We start from the raw sequence: 27,143 nt of genomic DNA, 5'->3' as shown, positions 1-27,143 counted from the left end.
TTCCTGAGCACAGAGTCCCAAGGAAATAACAAAAGGACAGCCCTGGCCTTATCGTTCCAGTTGATTATTTAAACAGCTGCCAGAGAGCTGCAGCTGCCTTGGCAAGAGTCCCCATGAGGAAGCGAGTCAGTCTACGTGAGCGAGCTTCTGAAGTCACCCTGTGGGGAGGCACCCCTGAGTGTCCTTCAGACTCAGAGAAGGCAAGGATCAGGCTATGCAAAATCTGGAAGTGGTTTAAGCAGGCATGAATTAGTCAGGATTCTTGTGTCAAAATGATCTAGAAGCAGGCGCCCTCTTTTTCTTTACGCACTCCTTTTTCACCCCGTCTTCCTCTCTGCAGCCTTTCCCCTCTCCCCAGACTGAGACTGGTTGGCCATGGGCCATGAATGGAACCTGCAGTGTCTAAACAGACCCCAAGAGTTCAGAAATAATTCCTGAGAACTCACAATAAAAATGATTCCCAATGCAACAATTTTATATCTTATTGTTCTAACAATGCACTGTAAGTAATAAACAATATGTGTGTTACATATACAGATATCCTTTCTGGAAAGAGCCATCTTTATTATTATTATTTTTTTTTGAAAGAGCAGTCTTTAAAAAAAGATTATAGTGTGTTCCAGATTCTTTGCTATGTTGACTGATAACACTTGACCAGAGAGTTCTTTTTCTGTGGAGTCACTCATGGGATTACTGCTTCAGAATATATTTTGGGAAGTCTCATATTTTACATTGGTCTAGGTTCTCCATAAAAACAAAACCAATTGGAAATGATAGATGATAGATAGATACATGGGGAGGTACTATATGGAATTTGCTTATGATTATGTTGGCTGAAAATTTCAAGGTCTACAATAGGCCCAAGAGGGCTAATGGTACAGCTCCAGTCTGAATCTGAGGGCCTGAGAATCAGGAGAAACCATGGTTTTGATGTGACTTCAAGTCCAAAGGCAGGAGAAGAACTTCAGCTTGAAGACAGGGAAAAAAGAAAATTTTCTAACCCAGGCTTTTATTCTATTCAGGTCAACCCACACTGGGGAGGGTAATTAGCTTTCTCAGTCTACCAATTGAAATGCTAATCTCATCCAAAAACACCCTCACAGACACATCCTGAATAATGTTGGATCTAGTATCTGGGCATCCCATGGTCTAGTCATGTTGACACATAAAATTAACCATCACACATCTATTTCAATCGCCCTTGGGTTCTAGTACCACAGGTCTGATCCTAATCACCTCTGTCCTCTATGGATGTGAAAATCTAGCTCTTGGGACCACAGTTTGTTCATCTGTGAAATGAAAAGTCTGAATAAGACAATTTATGAAATTCTAACTATATGATTAAATATTCTTTCATGAAATTCATAAAATGCAGTAATAATAATATTTGATCTTTCTTTGGAATAGAAGAGTTAGACCTTGATTTATATGTGGAATTGTGCATATTTTATAAAAGAGGGTCTGGATCTGTGGTGGCAGAGAAAATGAGTTGCCTATCAATAACTGTAATTTTAACCCAAGAAAAAAACTGTATTCCCAACCTTCTCTTAAAAGTTATGGAAGGCCAAAAAATATAAGTGGAAACTGTTGGATGGGATCTGGAAATATTTCTTTAGAAATTTTTGCACCCTACTTTCTTTTTCCCCTCTTCCTCCTGCTCCTTGCCTGGAACAGAGATGAAATATTTGGAGCTCCAGCAGCCATTTTGAACCATAAAGACATCTCAAGTTTGGAAAACATATACCAAGCACAGGAGAGCAAAAAAATAGATAGAACCTAGGTTTCCCCCGACACCATGGAGCCTTCATATTAGCTCAGCATAGCCACCTCTCAACTTCATTATATGCTGGGATGTTATTTTGAAAGTCCTATTCACTGAATTGGTACCAGAGAGTGCCTAGCTTTTGATTTTCTTGGAACAGTATTTTTCAAACTTCAGCATGCATTTAGAGAGATTATTAAAACATGGATTACTGGTATAACTCTAGAGACTCTGATTAAGTAGGTCTGAGGAAGAGTCAGATAATTCACACTTTTAATGAGTTCTCAGGTGATGCAGATGTTGCTGGCTCAGGGACCACACTTTGAGAACCACTGTCTAAGAACATCTGCAGTTCATTTGAACAGGAAGAAAGAAACCTCTGCCTCTTGGTAAAATGGTATCACAACCAGGATTATAGGGGGTCAGTAAAATGCTCTATCTTACAAAATTTAAATTTAACTGCCAAACACCTGATGAATGGTGTCCTGGGAAGTTTTCATTTAAATGAGCAGGAGAGGATGGTCTTAGGGTCTTTCTCTGAGAGCAAAATGCTGACAGGCCGGAGTTGACATCGTGCGGCTTTGAAGTTCGTGGGCAGAGAGAAGGCGCCACAGAAGGCTGTGTGTCGCCATTTTCAGTGTGTGGCTTTGTTGTTTCCTCTTACCCCAAATAAATGTCCATCAATGTTGATAATAGTCTAAAATGTTCCCTTTAGTGACACCAAGATCCAGAGGGACGTGTTTTTTCAGATGAATTTAAACTAGTGTTTTGGAAAGTCACCTCAGGAAGCCCTCCAGTCTGAGGGAATGTCACTTTCCCAAGTCTCCTTGGGGCAGCCTGCATCTCTGTGACTCCTTTCCCAGGCTTATGTCACATCTGCATTCATCATGAGCAACTTTCATGGGGATATTGGCCAGAAAGTCCTGGGCTTTATGATCCTGAGTTTATGTTCAGGTCTTAGGAACCCCCAGTCCCTCTAGCCCATCTGCTTCTTCATCTCCTCTTCAGACCTTTCATCTTCAGGCAGAACTAATCCCACCAGGTCAGAGCTCTGTAGACTGACCAACCTGCTTCTACTTTTTCTCTCTTTGGCTACTTGGCATAGACCAGGTGCTCAATAAAAGTTTGTGAAATAAACTGGCCACAAATGTGCAAGCGTTTACTATTGTGATTATGTAACTATTACTCACTTAATACCATTGTATCATGATTGGTCAACAGAAAAATTATAGAATTCTATATCACCAAAGCTACTATTTAATAGAAAATCTGTAATCACTTTTAAAAATCCAGATACATATCAGAATTATCTTGGAATCTTTTTGAAAAATATAAAAGGTCAGGTATTGCTTTTTTTTTTTTTTTTTTTTGGCTAGAATTCCAGATATGTTTCTAATGAGCAGCCATGTTTAAAAACAATTGGACTATATGAGGATCTTTTGCTTTTATCTAGGTTGTTTCCCTTTTTCTATTTCATATTCAGTGCTCCCATTTCATTTAATTCATATTTTCCAATTTTTCTATTTCTTCTTTTTTTTTTTGATATTCTTTCCCAAGACTTTATCAAGTGTTTCAGAAGAAAACCTTTCATATACATATATATATAAATAATGTATACAATATATATTTTAGAAAACATGAATTTTTGTCTAACTAAAAAATTTAGGACATTTTGATTCCACTTGCTTGACTTAGTATGACTAGAATGCTAGATTTCTAATTTAAAAAAGTAAATAAGCAACAAGCAGCAAGGTTTACTATATAGCACAAGGAAATAGTATCTTGTAATAACCTATAATGAAAAATAATTTCAAAAATAATATATGTATGTATGTATAACTGAATCACACAGAAAAAATTATTCTACTTTTTGAAATTTAGTAATGTTTATCTTTTTGCCATGAATCAAGGCAAATTAGAAGTGGTCAAATGAGATGGCAAGAGTGGATGTCAACATTCTAGGAATCAGCGAACTCAAATGGACTGGAGTGGGTGAATTTAATTCAGATGACCATTGTATCTACTATTGTGGGAAGGAATCCCTTAGAAGAAATGGAGTAGCCATCATGCTCAACAAAAGAGTCTGAAATGCAGTACTTGGATGCAATCTCAAAAACGACAAAATGGTCTCTGTTCATTTCTAAGGCAAACCATTCAATATCACAGTAATCCAAGCCTATGCCCTGACCAGATAACACTGAAGAAGCTGAAGTTGAACTGTTCTACTACAAGACCTTTTAGAACTAAAACCCCCCAAAAAGATGTCCTTTTCATTTTAGGGGACTGGAATGCAAAAGTAGGAAGTCAAGAAACACCTGGAGTAACAGGCAAATTTGGCCTTAGAGTACAGAATGAAGCAGGGCAAAGGGTAATAGAGTTTTGCCAACAGAACGCACTGGTCATAGAAAACACCCTCCTCCAACAACACAAGAGAAGACTCTACATATGGACATCACCAGATGATCAACACTGAAATCAGACTGATTATATTCCTTGCAGCCAAATATGGAGAAGCTCTACACAGTCAGCAAAAACAAGACTGGGAGCTGACTGTGGCTCGATCATGAACTCCTTATTGCCAAATTCAGACTGAAATTGAAGAAAGTAGGCAAAACCACTAGACCATTCAGGTATGACCTAAATCAAATCCCTTATAATTATACAGTGGAAGCTAGAAATAGATTTAAGGGACTAGATCTGATAGACCGAGTGCCTGATGGACTATGGACGGAGGTTTGTGACATTGTCAGGGATCAAGGCCATCCCCATGGAAAAGAAATGCAGAAAAGCAAAATGGCTGTCTGAGGAGGCCTTACAAATAGCTGTGAAAAGAAGAGAAGTGAAAAGCAAAGGAGAAAAGGAAAGATATTCCCATCTGAATGCAGAGTTCCAAAGAATAGCAAGGAGAGATAAGAAAGCCTTCCTCAGTGGTCAATGCAAAGAAAGAGAGGAAAACAACAGAATGGGAAAGACTAGAGATCTCTTCAAGAAAATCAGAGATACCAAGGGAACATTTCATGCAAAAATGGCCTCAATAAAGGACAGAAATGGTGTGGACCTAAAGAAGCAGAAGATATTAAGAAGAGGTGGCAAGAATACACAGAAGAACTGTACAAAAAAGATCTTCACAAACCAGATAATCACGATGGTGTGATCACTCACCTAGAGCCAGATATCCTGGAATGTGAGGTCAAGTAGGCCTTAGAAAGCATCACTACAAACAAACTAGTGGAGTTGATGGAATTCCAGTTGAGCTATTTCAAATCCTCAAAGATGATGCTGTGAAAGTGCTGCACTCAATATGCCCGCAAATTTGGAAAACTCAGCAGTGGCCACAGGACTGGAAAAGGTCAGTTTTCAGTCCAATCCCAAAGAAAGGCAATGCCAGAGAATGCTCAAACTACCACACAATTGTATTCATCTCACACTCTAGTAAAGTAATGCTCAGAATTCTCCAAGCCAGGCTTCAGCTATATGTGAATTGTGAACTTCCAGGTGTTCAAGCTGGTTTCAGAAAAGGCAGAGGTACCAGAGATCAAATTGCCAACATCCACTGGATCATTGAAAAAGCAAGAGAGTTCCAGAAAAACATCTATTTCTGCTTTATTGACTATGCCAAAGCCTCTGACTGTGTGGATCACAATTAACTGTGGAAAATCCTGAAAGAGATGGGAATACCAGACCACCTGACCTGCCTCTTGAGAAACCTATATGCAGGTCAGGAAGTAACAGTTAAATACTGGATATGGAACAACAGACTGGTTCCAAGTAGGAAAAGGAGTATGTCAAGGCTGTATATTGTCACTCTACTTATTTAACTTCTATGCAGAGTACATCATGAGAAACGCTGGGCTGGAGGAAGCACAAGCTGGAATCAAGATTGCCGGAAGAAATATCAATAACCTCAGATATGCAGATGACACCACCCTTATGACAGAAAGTGAAGAAGAACTAAAAAGCCTCTTGATGAAAGTGAAAGAGGAGAGTGAAATAGTTGACTTAAACCTCAACATTCAGAAAACTAAGATCATGGCATCTGGTCCCATCACTTCATGGGAAATAGATGGGGAAACAGTGGAAACAGTGTCAGACTTTATTTTGGGGGGCTCCAAAATCATTGTAGATGTGATCGCAGCCATGAAATTAAAAGATGCTTACTCCTTGGAAGGAAAGTTGTGACCAACCTAGATAGCATATTAAAAAGCAGAGACATTACTTTGTCAACAAAGGTCCATCTGGTCAAGGCTATGGTTTTTCCAGTGGTCATGTGTGGATGTGAGAGTTGAACTGTGAAGAAAGCTGAGCGCCAAAGAATTGATGCTTTTGAACTGTGGTGTTGGAGAAGACTCTTGAAGCGTCTTTTGAACTGCAAGGAGATCCAAGCAGTCCATCCTAAAGGAGATCAGTCCTGGGTGTTCATTGGAAGGACTGATACTGAAGCTGAAACTCCAATACTTTGGCCACCTCATGCAAAGAGTTCACTCATTGGAAAAGACCCTGATGCTGGGAGGGATCGGGGGCAGGAGGAGAAGGGGATGACAGAGGATGAGATGGCTGGATGGCATCACTGACTCGATGGACATGAGTTTGGGTAAACTCCAGGAGTTGGTGATGGACACGGAGGCCTGGTGTGCTTCAATTCATGGGGTCACAGAGTCAGACACGACTGAGCGACTGAAATGAACTGATCTTTTTGCCAGTTTTTCTAAATGTCCTATGGATATCTAATAACAACATATGAGACACAAAATATTAAATATATTTGTGTAGGATATAAGATCAATATAAGTTCATTAAATATAAATCTATCCTGTGTAAATTATTAATAACATCATTCAAGATGCTCCTATTCTTATTTTTTCTGCACTTGATAAAATGCTCTCAGAGAAATGTTAATATGTCTCACTATGATTATATATTTTTTTCTTTTCTATTATATTTCTTCTGATTTTTACTTAATGTATCTTTGTTGTTAAGGTGTCTAATGACTTATAATGTCTATCTTCTTTGTGAATTGTACTTTTATCATTAAAAATATTCATCTTTGTTTCATTTGAAATAAATGATTTTTTAAAAAAAGAAAATAATGTGCAAAGGGTGTGACTCAACTATGACAGCTCAGGGTAAACAACTGGTGGCACTTTTGTTTCCATCTTTCCTTCCTCCATCCCGCCTTCCTTCTCTCTTGATGGGATTCTATTGGAGCTCCAAGTTAGTACTCCACTGAGACACAGTGTACCTACAATGAAGGGGACAGATCTTCACGAACTGTTTGATGGTGGTGTAACCTTCATCTGGGTCAAGAGAAGAACACCTCTCTCACCCCAGAAAGACCCCCGACTCCATTTTCAGTCACTTACCACTTTTGAACTTTGTATAAGTATCTGGCTGCTACAACATAGTGTTTTTTTGTTTTAAATTTATTTTTTTATTGAAGGATACTTGCTTTACACAATTTTGCTGTTTTCTGTCAAACCTCAACATGAATCAGCCATAGGTGTACATATATCCCCTCCCCTTTGAACCTCCCTCCCATCTCCCGCCCCATCCCACCCCCTAGGTTGACACAGAGCCCCTGTCAAGTTTCCTGAGACACACAGCAAATTCCTGTTGGCTGTCTATTTCACACATGGTGATGTGAGTGTCCATGTTACTCTTTCCATACATCTCACCCTCTCCTCCCCTCTCCCCATGTCCATAAGTCTGTTCTCTATGTCTGTTTCTCCATTGCTGCCCCACAAGTAAATTCTTCAGTACCATTTTTCTAGATTCCGAATATGTGCGTTAGAATATGATATTTTTTTTTTCTCTTTCTGACTCACTTCACTTTGTAGACTAGGTTCTAGGTTCACCCACCTCATCAGACCTGACTCAAATGCGTTCCATTTAATGGCTGAGTAATATTCCACTGAGTATATGTGTGGAGACTCAGAAGGCACCTTTCTTAATTTTCTTCAAAATCGATGACCTGACCTTGAGCCCCTATGGTACTGGGCTGCTGGACCGTCCTCTGAATTAGGAAGGCCCTCCCCCCGACCTCTCCCAAAGCTCCCAGCAAACCTGGGCTGGGGGATGGGCGGTCTCAGGCATCTGCTGGGGCCCCGCGCCTCCTCTGTTCATTGGCTGGCCCACCGTCTAAGCCGGCCCAGAGCTTGGAAACCCAGCACCCCGGGCTAGCTGGCAAGGAGGGACCTGCTGAGGCCCCAGGGCGTCAGTGCGGGCGGAGGCCCCAGGTGCCCTTGTCGCCGCCGGGGAGGCCTGTCCCCGCGCAGGGCTCTGTCTGGGATCCCAGACCTGGGGGCCCTCAGCCCTCCTCTGCCGCCTTGTCTTGGGAATCTCCTTCTTCCCCTTTTCCCAGCCTCAGGAATCTGCCTCCGTGTCCTCACCCCTTACTTTCCCCTTACTTTTACCAAAGCCAGGAATGAGACTGCTTCCTTCCCGCAGTTTCTCTGTAGCCCAGCCTGGGCCTGAGACACACAGAACATGTCTGATGGTTCTCCTGAGGCTGGTTCCGCTCATCTGCTCTCCGTCCTCAGCAAAATCGCCAATCTCCAATAAATTGCTCATTTTTGTGAATTATCAAAATCACTCTGCAAGCTATTTAATTCCAGTTTCTTCATAGTCACCTGACCAGAAAAGAAAAAAATAAACCATGCAACTCAAAACCACACTTAAAGTAAGTATCTGCCCAGTTTGTGGCAGAACCACAGAATGTTTGTGAGGGAAATGCACCACCATGCTGACTAGTCTTACCTCAAATTCAAGGCCACAAATACCAAATGGCCTGAACACAAGAATGTTCAATGTCCTGGCCTCCCTAATGACACATTCACACCTCTTGCCTCGCCTCAAACTTCCCGCTCAGTTCCCTCCCTAGCCCCAACACACACACCTTTCCACCTGCTTCGCTGATAACCTGCTTCAGATTCCTGTGAGAAATCAGCGTTGGCTAGACTGTCGTCCCTCTGAAGGTTCTGAGGGAGAATGCTTCCCTGCTTCTTCCAGCGTCTGGTGGCCTCGGCTGTTTGCTGACTGGTGGCAGCATCACCCCAAACTCTGCCTCTTGTGTGTCCTTGTCTCCTCCCCTTTTCTTCCAAGGACAACAGCCACACTGAATTAGGGACTCACAGACACATATATGATCTATCTTAACTAACTGCATCTGCAAAACCCTATTTCCATCTAAGTTCACATTCACGGGAATCAAGAGTTGCCTTGAATGTAGTATGATTCAACCCAAAGCACCAACTCTCTCCCTCCTGCTCTTGGGCAAGGCCTCTGTTCCCCTCTGTGGACAGTGGTTCATTGTGTCCCCTCCTTGAACTCAGCCTCCTTACTCAGTCCATGCTTGACCTGCATTCCTTGGAGACTGCTCTTGTCAAGGTCACCAATGACTTGGTACCTTGTTGCATGACAAATGACACTAAATTCACATCTTCTTTAATGAATGAATGAGTTATTCTTTCACAATGAACAGAAGAAAAAAATATTTAAAAAAATAACCCAGGCACAAATATATGTAATACCACTGTCCAAATGAAAGATTCTTAACTGGAATGCAGTACACAAATCACAGAGCAATATGCAGTGGCTCTGGGCAGACCCAGTTTAGGACATCTTATTGATCTACCGAAGGTTATTGGCTTGACTAGGGCTGTGTCTGGGTATTTAAATGCCCTCATTCTTGTGCCTTAAGTGTGGACTCTCACAAACTGATTATGTATCTCCATTTCTATTAGAGGAAAAAAGTGGACATTCATTCTATCTGGAAAACAGTCAGCCTCCTGATGGGTCTCTTGAGGTGACATCTTTTCAAATTCTACCTGGAAATTTTACTGTGGTCCTATTGGGAAATAATTCTTTAAGCCCTGGACATAAATTAATTTTCCTCATTCTGAAGTGGTGTCTTTGGATGAATGCCGATCTTAAATGAGACACCGAGGCAGACACAGATGAGGCTATTATAGGTAAGACTGATTGAACTTGATAGGGGACATTGGCCTCCCTAACTACTCCACCTGTTTAAACCATTTTTTACACATTCAGAAAGTCTCCAAAATGACTGATCCTTGTTTCAACCAAAGGATGTCTCATTCCCAGGGAGGTGATTTCTAACACATTTCTCTAGACATCGTAAATGGTGTAAAGGGCTTGTCTTTTCATTTATAATGAATAGGTTTTTGAAATCTGCTATTAATGTAGCTCCTTTAAAGACTTCAAAGGGAAGGAAATTCAAATCATGATAATAGAGCAAAAATGTGTGTTTCAATGACTGATTCTTTATCTTTTCATGAATTAAAAGATAAAATTATATCATAATATCCTTCCTTCAAAATATTTCCTTTCTTTTTTTTAAACACAAATAATCCATATCACAAGAAGGGATGAATAGTAGAAGGAAAGAAAATTAATGTCACCAATACACATACCAGCTAGTACCACCATCAGATTTTCATGGTATTAAGTATAAAGGGAGGAAATGTTTCTATATGGTATTACTTCCCCTCATGGCCCTAAAATAACTATGATTACTGATTATTCAGGAAGAATCTGGGAAGCTACAGGAATAACTGTTTAAAATGCTACACCAAGTAGCAAATGATGAACTGAGTTTTCCAGGCTCAAGTGGTGCATAATGCATTGATGGAGTTATGGACAATTTTTCGTGAAGGAAATGCTAAGATATAACTTCAAAGACACAGAAGCTCTATTAAAATTTTCAGTGCTAATCCTGGAACAGTCAACCTAAATCCTTCTTGGTTATTGTAAGTGTCCAGGGGCCTTGAATGCCTTGTCTGGAATTCTAATGCTGCTGATTATTGTAACTTGTTAGAGACTTGATGCAGAGAGTGATCTGAAATCAGGGAAGAAATGATGGAGTTTCTGCTTCACAGATCACTTTTGAAAAGAAACATAAGTAGTGCAGAAAATGTTGATAGATTTTGTCCCAGTAAATGCTTCATCTCTATTTTTTCTCTACAGAATTACAGATCATTACCAGCAATAGTCCATGTGACTGAATCTTCAATAGAAGCACTTGGTCTGATAGCTGTGTTATTTTATGGGACAGTTTTTCCAAGTGACATAAAGTAATTAAGAGTTATCATAAAAAAATCAATCTAGTCAATCTCACTTCTTCTAAACTCAGAACAATATTCATGACAACTTGTTTCTAAACTATGTCATCAGCCATCAGAAGCAGGTTGTTACAGATTTGGAGTTAGCAAACAATTTCCAGTGAAGAGCCTGATTATAAGTTTCTGAGCTGTATGATTTCCCTCTCAACTACTCAAATCTACTTTTGTAGCCCCAAAGCAGCTGTGGATAATACATAAATGAGTGAATGATGCTCTACTTCAATACAACTTTACAAAAATCAGATGGCCTGTAGACCTTAGACCATCATTGCAAAGTCTTTCAGAGTTCTCCAAGCAAGTGGCCAACCTTGGTTATTTCTTAGTGGAGGACAGTGAGTTAGACAATATAAAAATTGAAGAAGCCAAAGGTAAAATTTTTGGAAAATACCCACTCTGCAAAAAAATCCCCCAAATCCCACACTCCCCCCCCAAAAAAGAGAAAAAGACAAACCTAACTAAAATATTTGTTAGCTTTACTTGGAAAATGATGACTTGAAAACTTTTCTTAGGTCAAAAAATAATTTTTCTCAAGTGAAAATCTATCAAAAATCTCAGTATATAAAAGAGATTAAAAAGTAGTAGCTCTATTTGAAAGGGGAGATCTGATTACTCCTCTCCTTTGCCCTTTCAGCAACCTTCAAATATATTTCTGGAAAGTTCTGGAATTTCTTGACTAAAATTTAAAATGCTACAGTGTAATAGAAAATACACATTTGCCTCTAATTAAGTTTATAAGGGTCAGCAAATAAAAATACAGGATGTCCAATTAAACTTGAATTTCAGATCAACAAGTTGTACTTTTGTTAGTATAGTATGTGATATGCCATATATGGAATGTATATATACAAAAAAATATTTGTCATTGATCTAAAATTCAAATTTAACTGGACATCCAGTTAAACAGCACGGCTATATCTTCTTCTTCTTTTTTTAAATTTAAATAGTAAAAGATGTTTGTCAGTTTTTACAATCAATAGCCAGACAAAAAATAAAAGAAATATTAGAGTTGCAAACCATAATGGGAATATGATTAACTTAACAATATAAAATAATTACATACAACTTGGGAGGTTAAACAGACTGATGTGGTAGAGTGGAAATGCATACATGCACATGTTTTCATCTGCCCAGCCAGTCTATGTCTTTGGTTGATGCACTCAGTCCATTTACATTTAAGGTAATTATTGATATGTATGATTCTATTACCATTTTCTTAATTGTTTTGGGCTATTTTCTGTAGGTCTTTTCCTTCTCTTGTGTTCCCTGCCTAGAGAAGTTCCTTTAGTATTTTTGATAAAGATGCTTTGGTGGTGCTGAATTCTCTTAACTGTTGCTTGTCTGGAAAGCTTTTGATTTCTCCATCAAATCTGAAGGAGAGTCTTTCTGAGTAGAGTGTTCTTGGTTGTAGGTCCTTCCCTTTCATCACTTTAAATATATCGTGTCACTCCCTTCTGGCTTGTAGAGTTTCTGTTGAGAAATCAGCTGATAGCATGATGGGAGTTCCTTTGTATGTTATTTGTCATTTTTCCCTTGTTGCCTTCAATATTTTATCTTTGTCTTTAATTTTTGTCAGTTTGATTACTATGTGTCTGGGTGTGTTCCTCCTTGGGTTTATCCTGCCTGGGACTCTCTATGCTTCCTGGACTTGGTTGACTGTTTCCTTTCCCATGCTAGGGAAGTTTTCAGCTCTTATCTCTTCAAATATTTTCTCAGGTCCTTTCTCTCTCCCTTTCCCTTCTGGGACCCCAATAATGCAAATGTTGGTGCATTTAATGTTGTCCCAGAGGTCTCTTAGGCTGTATTCATTTCTTTTCATTTTTTTTTTTCTATATTTTGTTCTGAGGCAGTGATTTCCACCATTCTTCCCTCCAGATTATTTATCTTTTCTGTCTCAGTTATTCTGCTATGGATTCCTTCTAGTGTATTACTCATCTCTGTTTGTTTGTTCTTTAGTTCTTCTAGGTCGTTGGTAAACATTGCTTGCATTGTTTTCCCAAGATCCTGGATCACCTTCACTATCACTATTCTGAATTCTTTTTCTGGAAGGTTGCCTGTTTCCACTTCATTTTGTTGTTTATCTGGGGTTTTATCCTGTCCCTTCATCTGGGACATAACTTTCTGCTTTTTCATTGTGATTGACTCTCTGTAATATGCTTTTTGTTTTAGCAGCTATGGGACTGTGCTTCTTCTTGCTTCTGTCTACCCTCTGATGGATGAGGCTAAGAGGCTTGTGCCAGCTTCCTGATGGGAGGAACTGGTGATGGGAAAGACTAGGTCTTGCTCTTGTGGGCAGGCCTTGCTCAGGAAAACTTTAATCCAGTTATCTGCTGATGGGTGGGGTTGTGCTCCCTCCTGGTGGTTGTTCAGCCTGAGGCGACCCAGCCCTGGGGTCTATGGGCTCCATGGTAGGGTTAATGGGGGAACTCCAGGTGGGTTTACAAGGGGGGGGGGGGTCTTCCTGGCATGATGCTGCCAGTGCCTCTGTCCCTGCACTGAGCACCTGCTGGCCCACACAACCACAGAAGACCCTTTCAGGTGTCTTTAGTTCAGCGGTTTTAGTTTAGCTTAGCAGGAAGTTTTAGTTCAGTCTCTTGTGGGGTCACTGGTCCTTTCCTCTGCGTCTTTGTGTGCACAAGATTTGGTTTGCGCCCTCCAAGACTGGAGTCTGTTTCCCCCAGCCATGTGGAAGTCTTGTAATCAAATCCCTCTGTCCTTCAAGGTCAGTTTCCTTAGGGATTCCCAGTCCCTTCTTTGGATCCCCAGGCTGGGGAACCATGGTGTTCAGAACCTTCACAACAGTGGCAGAACTTCTTTGGTATTATTGTTCTCCAGTCTGTGAGTCACCCACCTGATGGGTATGGGATCTGATTTTATCCTGGTTGCACCTCTCCTACCGTCTCTCTGCAGCAACCTCTTTGTTTTCAGATGTGGGGTATCTCTTTTTTAGGTTGACTCCAGCATCCTCCTGGCTTCCCTTGTGGCTCAGCTGGTAAAGAATCCACCTGCAATGCAGGGGACTTGGGTTTGATCCCTGGGTTGGCAAGATCCTCTGGGGAAGGGAAAGGCTACCCACTTCAGAATTTTGGCCTGGAAAATTCAATGGACTGTATAGTCCATGGGGTTGCAAAGAGTTGGACACGACTGAGTGGCTTTCACTTTCACTTTCAGCATCCTCCTGTCAATGGTTCTTCAATAGCCAGTTGCAATTTCAGTGTTCTAGCAGAAGATGAGTTTATGTCCTTCTAGTTTGCTATCCTGAATTGGAAGCCTCTACTTCTTTATTGAGCCTCTCTGTGCCTTAATCTGTAATGAGATGAAAATCCTCATATGTAAAATGGGAAATGATAGTACTTACATAACAGATTTTTTTTTTTTTTAAAGAAGTTATATTTGAAAGCACATAGAAAATTTCCTGGCATGTAGTAAGTGTGATATATCTACCTATTAACTATCATTAGTTATGTCATTTGCTAGTTAACTATTAATAGTAGTGATATTGGTTATAAGTAGTTGTAACAGTCCTGACTGATGTAATTGTTATGAACTGAATTGTTTTTCCTCAAAATTCACATGTTGAATCCCTAAAAACCCCTTGTGACTCTATATAGAGATAGGGGATTTCAAAAGGTAATTGAGGCTAAATGCAGTCCTAAGAATGAGATCCTAATGCGATATGACTGTTGTGTTTATCCTTATAAAAAGAGGGAGAAACACCGAGGATGTGTACACATAGAGAAGAGAGCACGTGAGAACAGGGCAAGGGGTGGCCGTCTGCAAGCCCAGGAAGGGGGCTCAAGAGAAACCAAGCCTACCGCACCTTGCTCTTGGACTTCCAGCCTCCAAATCTGTGAGGAAGTAAAGTCTGCTATTTCAGCCAGCTAACCTGAGGCACTTTGCTATGGAATCTCTTGCAAACTAGTACGGTAAGCATACACATGACTTCAGAAATTATTTCCATTGGCTATTACAGAAATTGAGATATTTAAAATATGAGCAAAAGGTCATATTTCAATAAATTGCTTTGGGGATTCCTTTCATTAAACACACATTGATATATATATCTCATTTTTGTGCTAAAAATGTCTCATTCTCCTTTGACATTTGTTATTCATTTTAAGTTCATTTCTGTAACTGTCCCTTATTTTGCTGCTATTGCTGCTAAGTCATATCAGTCTTGTCTGACTCTGTGCGACCCCATAGATGGTAGCCCACTAGGCTCCCGTCCCTGGGATTCTCCAGGCAAGAATACTGGAGTGGGTTGCCATTTTCTTCTCCAGTGCATGAAAGTGAAAAGTGAAAGTGAAGTCACTCAGTCGTGTCCGACTCTTAGCGACCCCATGGACTGTAGCCTACCAGTCTCCTCCGTCCATGGGATTTCCCAGGCAAGAGTACTGGAGTGGGTTGCCATTGCTTTCTCCGGTCCCTTATTTTAAAATGGTCCAATAGATGAAAATTAAGTGTCTTGAGGAAGTGAAGTTAGTTAGTTGCTCAGTCATGTCCAACTCCTTGTGATCCCATGGACTGTAGCCTGCCAGGCCCCTCTGGTCCAAGGAGTTCTCCAGGTAAGAATACTGGAGTGGGCTGCCATTTCCCTCTCAGGGGATCTTCCCTATCCAGGGATTGAATCTGAGTCTTCTACATTGCAGGCAAATTATTTACCATTTGAGCCACCAGGGACGCCTTTGAGGAAGTGAGGTTTTAGCCAAAAGGAATACAATTCTAGTCCAGAGATAAACAGATTAAAGTTCTGCTGCTTTAAATTTTCTTTTCTTCTTCCCCCTCTTCTGTCACTAAGACTCATAAACTAGATAAGGAGTAGGCGTTTACTTTTAGTTGTTGTTGTTTTTTTTAATGTGTGTGTGCTATTCATTATTCCAAATAGACCAGGTAGTTAAATATAAAATTCATCAATATTCAGTGTAAACTGCCCATGAAAGCGTCTTGGAATCAATTATCAATATTGTTGAGCCTGTTCTTATGCTTATTTCACAGCAAGTTAACTTACCAGTAAATCCCTTTTATTGTTTTGTAAACTCTTTGAGGCCTAAGTAATCTCCCATGTCCTGCAAAAATATAGATTCACTTTCTTCCATTAAAAGACACTCACGATACCCAGGATTTGCTTCAAAATAATGAGGGACTGAGGGGAATGAAACAAGATTAGTGGTGAGATGGTTTTTTTAGCTACATGATAGGTACACTGGGAATTGTTATGACATTCTCTCCGCTTTGGGATATGTTAAAAATTTTCCACATTGTGGTACATTTCCAATGCTCCACTCCCTCTAAGTAACAGAATCACATGTGCACACGTGCATGCCCTTTTCTATTTGTGTTGTGCCCCCCACTCTCCAGGGCAGAGTGTATGTCCCACTCCCCAGATACTGGCCTCAATCCAAAGACATTCTTTGGCCAATGAAATATGAGTAGACTTGACATGGAATATCCAAATGTTTTAAATGAGCCTGTGTGTTTTTCCTTGGCTTCTTACGCTTGCACTCTTGACCCTCAGAAAAGTGTGCCCTGGGTACCTGTTGCTCCTTTAGCCTAAGTCCTGGAGAGAATGTAGGGCAGACTCAAACTTCACTCAATCTGGGGTCTAGCCCAACCCAATCCAGTCCCAAATGACTCAACCACAGTCACCCACCAGATCTGGGATGGTAAAACAAGTGTTTGTTGTTTGAAGCTGCTGAGATGTTTAAATTGTTTGTTACGGAGTGTTTTCATCAGAGAAACCTGACTAATACAAACAAATGATTTTTCTAAATAAGGAAAAAACACTATTAAAAGCTATATTCTATGTTAAGAATTGTATGCTCCTGAAAGAGTTCATTTAATTAAACTTGATTTAAGTTATTTAGCTGTTTTCCTATCTAGAATTCATCAATGTCCATTTAGCAAATCTGAGACCTAGTAATTGATTTTACCCTTGGTCCTAAGGGTCTTACCCTTTCATAGTAATTGAGATAAGTGACAGAGTATCTTTTCTGTTTCTGCTCTAAGGCCAGAGACCCACTCAAACTCTGTTTAAGGACAGGATGCATGTGATGAGGATTCTTACTAGCATCCAAGGGCAGGAACCTGGCTTAGCTGATCTGTGGGGGAACAAGAAATGGCACTGAAACCAAGGTAAAAGCAGAGTGGCCAAATTTGATTGTGAAAGCTGGGTACTCAGGGTTATCTTTGCATATCATGACAATTTTCTTGCAGATGACGTTAAAAGTGCCTTGTCCTATATTATAAAATATTTCAGTAAATGAAAGCAAAGTGTCTTGAGGAAACAAAACTTTTCTGAAATTTGCAAAAGGCACATATGCGCCTGTAGTGGTTTTGATAACTTGATTTCTCTCCTGATCTCTTTGATTAACTGACTTTCTCAGGTTATTCAGAATGTTTAGTTTTTCCTAATTTCAACTTGTGCTTGGTGCACTGTATTAGGTGAAAGTTAATGGACTTTGAGGGAAGGATCATATTTTTTTCCACTTTATCATCAGTGTTTTAATTAGGGTTTCCCCCCAAAGGCAGAGTGTAACAAGTAGTTGATTTGGAAGGATAACACAGGAAAGTATAAGGAAAGAAGTCAGGAAGTAAAACAGAAAAAGGAGAGAAGTCAATAAAAGGCAGCCAATGAGAAGGTTGCTTCAGGACTCAGCTCCCTGGGGACCCTCTGTGACCGGGATAGGTCATGCCCCAGGTTGCCTTGTGTGATGGCTGATATTTTCTCAGCTTCACTAGTTTTCTCATGTGGCTCCTTGGTAAAGAATCTGCCTGCCTAGGTTGGACAGATTCCCCAGAGAAGGAAATGGCAAGCCAGTGCAGAATTCTTGCCTGGGACATCCCATGGACAAAGGAGTCTGGTAGCCACAGTCCACGGGGTCACAAAGAGTAAGACACAACTTAGGCTGCACATGCATGCACATAGGCACAGGGGGCCCAGCTAGGTGGGCACTATTGCTGGGGTGTCCATGAGAGTGTTTCTGGAAGGAACTAGCACTGAAATCAGTAGACTGGATAAAGCAGATTGCCCTACCCAGTGTGTGTAAGCCTCATCCAATTCATTGACTAGAACAAAAGGGTAGAGGGAGGAAGAATTTGCTCTGTCTGCCTCACAGCTGGGCTGGGACAATGGTCTAGATAAAGACCCTTAATTTGGGGCTTACATAGTCAGTTCTCCTGGTTCTCAAGCCTTGAGACTCGGGCTGGAGTTCAACCACTGGCTCTCCTGGTTCTCCAACTTGATAATCATGTGAGCCAATTCCTTGTGATAACTCATATAATTTGGGTTGTCCAAAGAGTTCATTTGGGTTTTCTCTAATGTTTTATATATATATATATATATATATATATATATATATATATATATATATATAGAGAGAGAGAGAGAGAGAGAGAGAGAGAGAGAGAGAGACCCAGTATGTTTAAGTCATATCTCTATATATTCAGTTCAGTTCAGTCGCTCAGTCATGTATGAATCTTTGCGACCCCATGAATCGCAGCACGCCAGGCCTCCGTGTCCATCACCAACTCCTGGAGTTTACCCAAACTCATGTCCATCGAGTAGGTGATGACATCCAGCCATCTCATCCTCTGTCGTCTCCTTCTCCTCCTGCCCCCAATCCCTCCCAGCATCAGGGTCTTTTCCAATGAGTGAACTCTTCGCATGAGGTGGCCAAAGTACTGAAGTTTCAGCTTCAGTGTCACTCCTTCCAATGAACACCCAGGACTGATCTCCTTTAGATGGACTGGGTGGATCTCCTTGCAGTTCAAGGGACTCTCAAGAGTCTTCTCCAACAACACAATTCAAAAGAATCAATTCTTCGGCACTCAGCTTTCTTCACAGTCCAAATCTCACATCCATACATGACTACTGGAAAAACCATAGCCTTGACCAGATGGACGTTTACTGGCAAAGTATTTCTCTGCTTTTTAATATGCTATCTAGGTTGTTCATCACTTTCCTTCCAAGGAGTAAGCATCTTTTAATTTCATGGCTGCAATCACCATCTGCAGTGATTTTGGAGCCCCCCAAAATAAAGTCTGACACTATTTCCACTGTCTCCCCGTCTATTTCCCGTGAAGTGATGGGACCAGATCTTCATTTTCTGAATTTTGAGCTTTAAGCCAACTATTTCACTCTCCTCTTTCACTTTCATCAAGAGGTTTCTTAGTTCTTCTTCACTTTCTGCCATAAGGGTGGTGTCATCTGCATATCTGAGGTTATTGATATTTCTTCCGGCAATCTTGATTCCAACTTGTGCTTCTTCCAGCCCAGAATTTCTCATGATGTACTCTGCATATAAGTTAAATAAGCAGAGTGACAATATACAGCCTTGACATACTCCTTTTCCTATTTGGGACCAGTCTGTTGTTCCATGTACAGTTCTAACTGTTGCTTCCTGAACTGCATACAGGTTTCTCAAGAGGCAGGTCAGGTGGTCTGGTATTCCCATCTCCTTCAGAATTTTCCACAGTTTATTGTGATCCAAACAGTCAAAGGCTTTGGCATAGTCAATAAAGCAGAAATAGATGTTTTTCTGGAACTGTCTTGCTTTTTCAATGATCCAGCGGATGTTGGCAATTTGATCTCTGGTGCCTCTGCCTTTTCTGAAGCCAGCTGGAACATCTGGAAGTTCACGGTTCACATATTGCTGAAGCCTGGCTTGGAGAATTTTGAGCGTTACTTTACTAGCATGTGAGATGAATACAATTGTGTGGTGTTTGAGCATTCTCTGGCATTGCCTTTCTTTGGGATTGGACTGAAAACTGACCTTTTCCAGTCCTGTGGCCACTGCTGAGTTTTCCAAATTTGCGGGCATATTGAGTGCAGCACTTTCACAGCATCATCTTTGAGGATTTGAAATAGCTCAACTGGAATTGCATCATCTCCACTAGCTTTGTTCATAGTGATGCTTTCCAATACCCACTTGACCTCACATTTCAGGATGTCTGGCTCTAGGTGAGTGATCACACTGTGATTATCTGGGTTATGAAGATCTTTTTTGTACAGTTCTTCTGTGTATTCTTGCCACCTCTTCTTAATATCTTCTGCTTCTTTAGGTCCACACCATTTCTGTCCTTTATTGAGGCCATTTTTGCATGAAATGTTTCCTTGGTATCTCTAATTTTCTTGAAGAGATCTCTAGTCTTTCCCATTCTGTTGTTTTCCTCTCTTTCTTTGCATTGATCGCTGAGGAAGGCTGACTTATCTCTCCTTGCTATTCTTTGGAACTCTGCATTCAGATGGGAATATCTTTCCTTTTCTCCTTTGCTTTTCACTTCTCTTCTTTTCACAGCTATTTGTAAGGCCTCCTCAGACAGCCATTCTGCTTTTCTGCATTTCTTTTCCATGGGGATGGCCTTGATGTCATGAACTTCCATCTATAGTTCATCAGGCACTCAGTCTATCAGATCTAGTCCCTTAAATCTATTTCTAACTTCCACTGTATAATTATAAGGGATTTGATTTAGGTCATACCTGAATGGTCTAGTGGTTTTCCCTACTTTCTTCAATTTCAGTCTGAATTTGGCAATAAGGAGTTCATGATCTGAGCCACAGTCAGCTCCCCGTCTTGTTTTTGCTGACTGTATAGAGTTTCTCCATATTTGGCTGCAAGGAATGTAATCAGTCTGATTTCAGTGTTGACCATCTGGTGATGTCCATGTGTAGAGTCTTCTCTTGTGTTGTTGGAAGAGGGTATTTGCTATGACCAGTGCATTCTCTTGGCAAAACTCTATTACCCTTTGCCCTGCTCCATTCTGTACTCTAAGGCCAAATTTGCCTGTTACTCCAAGTGTTTCTTGACTTCCTACTTTTGCATTCCAGTCCCCTATAACAAAAAGGACATCTTTTTGGGGGGTTTTAGTTCTAAAAGGTCTTGTATATCTTCATAGAACCATTCAACTTCAGCTTCTTCAGTGTTTCTGGTCAGGGCATAGGCTTGGATTACCATGCTATCGAATGGCTTGCCTTGGAAACAAACAGAGAGCATTTTGTCATTTTTGAGATTGCATCCAAGTACTGCATTTTGGACTCTTTTGTTGAGCATGATGGCTACTCCATTTCTTCTAAGGCATTCCTGCCCACAGTAGTAGATATAATGGTTATCTGAGTTAAATTGACCCACTCCAGTCCATTTGAGTTCGCTGATTCCTAGAATGTTGACATTCACTCTTGCCATTTCATTTGACCACTTCCAACTTGCCTTGATTCATGGACCTAACATTCCAGGTTCCTATGCAATATTGCTCTTTACAGCATCAAACCTTGCTTCTATCACCAGTCACATCCACAACTGGGTATTGATTTTGCTTTGGCTCCATCCTTTCATTCTTTCTGGAGTTATGTCTCCACTGATCTCCAGTAGCATATTGGGCACCTACCAATCTGGGGAGTTTCTCTTTCAGCATTGTATCATTTTGCCTTTTCGTACTGTTCATGCGGTTCTCAAGGCAAGAATACTGAAGTGGTTTGCCATTCCCTTCTCCAGTGGACCACATTCTGTCACACCTCTCCACCATGACCCAACCGTCTTGGGTGGCCCCACCCAGCATGGCTTAGTTTCATTGAGTTAGACAAGGCTGTGGTCCGTGTGGTCAGATTGTCTAGTTTTCTGTGATTATGGTTTTAGTGTGTCTGCCCTCTGATGCCCTCTCACAACACCTACCATCTTACTTGGATTTCTCTTACCTTGGACGTGGGGTATCTCTTTATGACTGCTCCAGCAGAGCGCAGCCGCTGCTCCTTACCTTGGATGAAGGTTATCTCCTCATGGCTGCCCCTCTTGACCTTGAGCTTGGAGTAGCTCCTCTGTTCCTCTATATATTAGTACTATGTTATTGGATTTTGTTACTCTGGAGAACCAGTGTTCTTGCCTAGAGAATCCCAGGGACGGGGGAGCCTGGTGGGTTGCCGTCTATGGGGTCGCACAGAGTCGAACACGACTGAGGTGACTTAGCAGCAGCAAACAGATGGAGACGCTGGGGTGTTTCTCTACTGACTTCTGTCTATCATTAGTTCTGGGCTACTCCTGGTGGCATTAAATCCCCAGTTTCTGGGCTGCATTGCAGGCAGGCTGAGGCAGCTTCTGAGGCTCTGGCAAAAGCCCTCAAACAGTGAAAAGGCGAGAAGCAGATGCTTCAGGTTGGGAGCTGAAGGAAAGATCAGAAACTGTCTTCACCGCAGCTGCGGATGAATCAGGGGTGGGCTGAGGCGCAAGGTAGGGCCATACAGCTGCTGTGATCATTATTTAATTAGACCCAGAATTGATGTCAGTAGGGAAAATGTTCTTGCGCTCAGTGTTTCAAATGAATTAAAGTTGAGGCTTTATAGTCAACCACCTGCAAAGGATATCTCAAGCCCTAGGGAGAAGGATGACGAACTGAAAGGTCAACAAAATCCAATATGACAGCACTCCATCCCCGTGGCCCCCTTCTCCCTCCTATATATCCGTCTGCTTGGAAGGAGCAAAGATGCCAAGGGCAGGTCCATGCCCTGGAGGCATGGCTGGAGCATCTTCCACACCCCGCCTGCCAGTTGTCTTCTCTGATGGTGGCCCAAATTTATGCTATCTTACAGTAAGTACATGGACTTTTTTGGCGGTGCTGAATCTTCATTGTTGCACGTGGGCTTTCTCTAGTGGCAGTGGGGGCTGCTTCCTAGCTGCAGCGCACAGGTTTCTCGCAGAGGCGGCTTCTCTTGCAGCTCACAGCTCTAGGATACATGGGCTGCGTAGTCGCTAGAGCACAGGCGCGGGAGTTGTGGCTTGCGGGCTTAGCTGCTCCATAGCACCTGGGGACTTTCTGGACCAGGGGCTGAATCGACGTCTCCTGCATTGGCACGTAGACTGTTAACCACTAGACCACTAGTGAAGTCCAGTGTGTGGACTTTTATTATCCCTCAGTTTTAAAGTTCCTTAGCATCTGCAGCTGCCTTAACATTTTCTTGAAAGAGCTCTCTAGACATGTTGAAATTTGTCAAAATCTTTCCCATTGAAAAATACAATGTACCCAGAGAAACAAGAAAGTGGGCACAGGATTGTCTAGACTATTTTTTAAAATTGATTAATTTATTTTAATTGATGGTGAATTACTTTACAATATTGTGGTGGTTTTTGCCATACATTGACATGAATTAGCCATGGGTGTACATGTGTCCCCATCCTGAACCCCCTCCCACCTTCTTCCCAATCCCATCCCTCTGGGTTTTCCTAGTGCACCAGCTTTGAGTGCCCTGTTTCTTGCATCAAGCTTGGACTGGTAATCTATTTCACATACAGCAATATACATGTTTCAATGCTATTCTCTCAAATCATCCCACCCTCGCTTTCTTCCACAGAGTCCAAAAGTCTGTTCTTTATAGCTGTGTCTCTTTTGCTGTCTCACATATAGGGTCATTATTACCATCTTTTTAAATTCCATATATATGTGTTAGTATACTGTCAACTAACACATATATATGGAATTTAGAAAGATGGTAATGATAACCCTATATGTGAAACAGAAAAAGAGACACAGATGTACAGAACAGGCTTTTGGACTCTGTGGGAGAAGGCGAGGATGGGATGTTATGAGAGAATAGCATTGAAACAAGTATACTATCAAGGGTGAAACAGATCGCCAGCCCAGGTTGGATGCATGAGACAAGTGCTCAGGGCTGGTGCACTGGGAAGACCCAGACGGATGGGATGGAGAGGGAGGTGGGAGGAGGGATCCGGATGGGGAACACATGTAAATCCATGGCTGAATCATGTTAATGTATGGCAAAAACCACTACAGTATTGTAAAGTAATTAGCCTCCAACTAATAAAAATAAATGAAAAAAAAAAAAATAAGGCACACACACAAAAATACTGTATTGGTGTTTTTCCTTCTGACTTACTTCACTCTGTATAATGGGTTCCAGTTTCATCCAGCTCATTAGAACTGATTCAAATGCATTCTTTTTAATAGCTGAGTAATCCATTCTGCATAGGTACCACAGGTTTATTGTCCATTCGTCTGCCAATGGACATCTAGGTTGCTTCCATGTCCTAGCTATTGTAAACAGTGCTCCATGTAGGCTACACATGTCTCTTTCAATTCTGGTTTCCTCCATGTGTATGCCCAGTAGTGGGATAGCTGGGTTGTATGGCAGTTCTATTTCCAGGTTTTTAAGGGATCTCTGCACTGTTCTCCATAGTGGCTGTACTAGTTTGCATTCCCACCAACAGTCTAAGAGGGTTCCCTTTTCTCCACACCTTCTCCAGCATTTATTGTTTGTAGATTTTTGGATAACAGCCATCTACCAGCATGAGATGGTACTTCATTGTGGTTTTGATTTGCATTTCTCTGTTAATGGGTGACGTTGAGCATCTTTTCTTTTTTTTTTTTTTTTTAAATATTATTTTATTAGTTGGAGGCCAATCACTTTACAACATTTCAGTGGGTTTTGTCATACATATCTTTTCATGTGTTTGTTAGCCGTCCGTGTGTCTTCTTTGGAGAAACATCTGTTTAGTTCTTTGGCCCATTTTTTGATTGGGTCGTTTATTTTTCTGGTATTGAGCTGCATGAGCTGCTTGTATATTTGTGACATTAATTCTATGTCAGTTGCTTTGTTTGCTATTATTTTCTCCCACTCTGAAGGCTGTCTGTTTTTTCATACACACACCTCAGAGTTTGTCCCCACCAGAAGGAAGGGAGCTGGCTTTTACGTTACATACAACTCAGTCTCAGGCTGATGGTCACAGGGGGCAAGGAGAGAGGTGAACACACTGACTCTGAGGCACTTAGAACTCTTGAGAAATGGGGTAAAAGCAGCTCTAGTGACCTGAAGAATGTCTACAAATAGAGTCACAGGTGTAGGCCATTTGAACAACTCCTGGAGGCTCAAAGGGCAGAATGTGAGATCTATGGGGCCAGGAAAAAAGACAACTTAAGCCAGGAGTTCTATTCTAATGTGTGAGTTGTTCAGAAATGACTCCAATTCTTCCCTCTTCCCTCTATCTGCCTTTGCACTAACTCCTTTCCATCAAATTTACTTCCCCAACTCTTGATTCTAGGCTGGTCTTTTGACTTTCTTTGGCCTGCAGCATGCAGTGAAAGTAATGTGCTAGTTCCAACCAATGTTTCAAAAGGTCTTATCCATGTCTGCTGTCTCCCAGAACTGAATCAACCTGCCTTATGGACAAGCCCAGGTCATCCTGCTGGAGGATGAGGAGCACGTGATTCATTTGCCCCCCATCACCCCAGCTAATAATTAGCCAACCATGAGCTATATGAGCGAGAGCATCTTAGATGAGCCAGACCATGAAGACATGATTTGTCAGCTGATTGGCACCAGTCTGTAGATGCCTGAGCCAAGGCTTAGCTTCAGAAGAGCTACCTAGCTAAGTCCAGCCCAAGTGCCAACTCCTAAAATTGGGAGATAAAATGCTTACCATTTTAAGCCAGGAAGTTTTGCATGGTCTATTGCATAACAGATAACTGGTAGAGTTAGCTCATTACTGACCAGGGATTTTTGCAGAAACTAACATCTGTGGCCAGTAAATTGTTATGTAAGTGGGTGTTGAAATGTTTCTAATCAATAATGTTCAGGTAACAAAAGGCATATTAATATATTTCTGGTCAATAATGTGTTAAGAAGCAAAAGCTTTCTGAAAAGAATTTTCCTCTCTATAGTGCTTCCTTTGCAGTTTACTGTTTTCCATCAGTAGAATTCAGAGACATTCTGAGAACTCTTTCTCGGCCCCCAGATTAAGCAAGCAGCGGAATAGACCTTGGTAAAAGTGGGATGTGAAATTTCTCTGCTATGTCAGGTGAGTGTTACAGAGAAGGCAACTGGTATGAATAGTCATAGCCAGCGAACTGGACAGCCTAGAAGAAATTTAAAAAAAAATTCTTAGAAACATGCCATTTACTGAGACTGAATCAGAAAGAAATAGAAAATCTGAATAGATCAACTACTGGTAAAGAGATTATTTCAGTAGTCAAAAATCTCCCAACAGAAAAAAAGCTAAGCATTTAAAGAAGAAGTAGCACTAATCCTTCTCAAACTCTTCCAAAAAACCAAAGAGGAGGGAACACTCCCAAACTTTTTACAAGGGCAGGATTATCAACACATGAAAATGACACTACTGGGAAACAAAGCAAAACAAAACACTATAAGCCAATATCCCTGCTGTATAAGGTGCAAAAATTCTCAGTAAAATACTAGCAAACTGAATCCAGCAGCTCATTAAGAGGACCACTCACCATGATGAAATGAGATTTATCCATGGGATGCAAGAATGGTTCGACACAGACAAATCAGTCAATGTAATACATCAAGTTAATAAAATGAAAGAAGAGAATCATATGATCATTTCAGTAGATGGAGAAAAACATTTGAAAAAATTCAACATCCATTCATGATAAGAACTCAACAAATTTAAGGCATAGAGGGAACATTTCTCAACATAAGCCATACATGATAAACTATACATGACAAGAGTCATACATGACAAGCTAACAGCTAACATCAATGATGTTAGCATTTCATCAATGATGAAAGGCTGATAGCTTTCCTTCCAAGATAAAGAACAAGACGAGGATACCCACTCTCTCCTATCCTATTCAACATAGGACTAGAAGTCCTAGCTAAGGCAATCAGGCAGGGAAAAGATATAAAAGATATCAGAATTGGAAAAGAAGAAATAAAATTGTCTATTTATGTAAGACATAACTTTATATATAGAAGACCCTAAAGACTCAACCAAAAAAACCAAAAAACACAAAACACAAAACACTGTAGATCTGATTAATGAATTCAAATTTTCTAAGAAAGAAATCAATCCCATTTACAATAGCATACAAAAATACTTATGAATAAAATTAAGGAGGTGGAAGATCTTTACTCTGGACAGAGTAAGACACTGTTGAAAGAAATAAAAGACACACAAATGGAAAGGTAGCCTATGTTCATGGATTAGAAGAATTAATATTGTTAAAATGTCAATTTGACCAAAAGCCATCTATGGATTCAATGCAATTCCTATCACTATTCCAAAGGCATTTTTTTTTTTTTAAGCAGAAGTAGAAAACACACTTCTAAATTTATATGGAGCCACAAAAGCCACTATAAAGACAAAGAAATACTGAGAAAGATCAAATCAGGAGGTATTATACTTCCTGATTTCATGCTATACTATAAAGCTATAGTCATGAAGACAGTATGGTACTGGCATAAAAGCAGAAAAATTGACTGAGGAATCAAGAGACCAAAGTAA

Source organism: Muntiacus reevesi, chromosome 2 (assembly GCF_963930625.1).
Source record: "Muntiacus reevesi chromosome 2, mMunRee1.1, whole genome shotgun sequence".
Lineage (NCBI taxonomy): Eukaryota > Metazoa > Chordata > Mammalia > Artiodactyla > Cervidae > Muntiacus > Muntiacus reevesi.
This window is presented reverse-complemented; position numbering follows the sequence as displayed.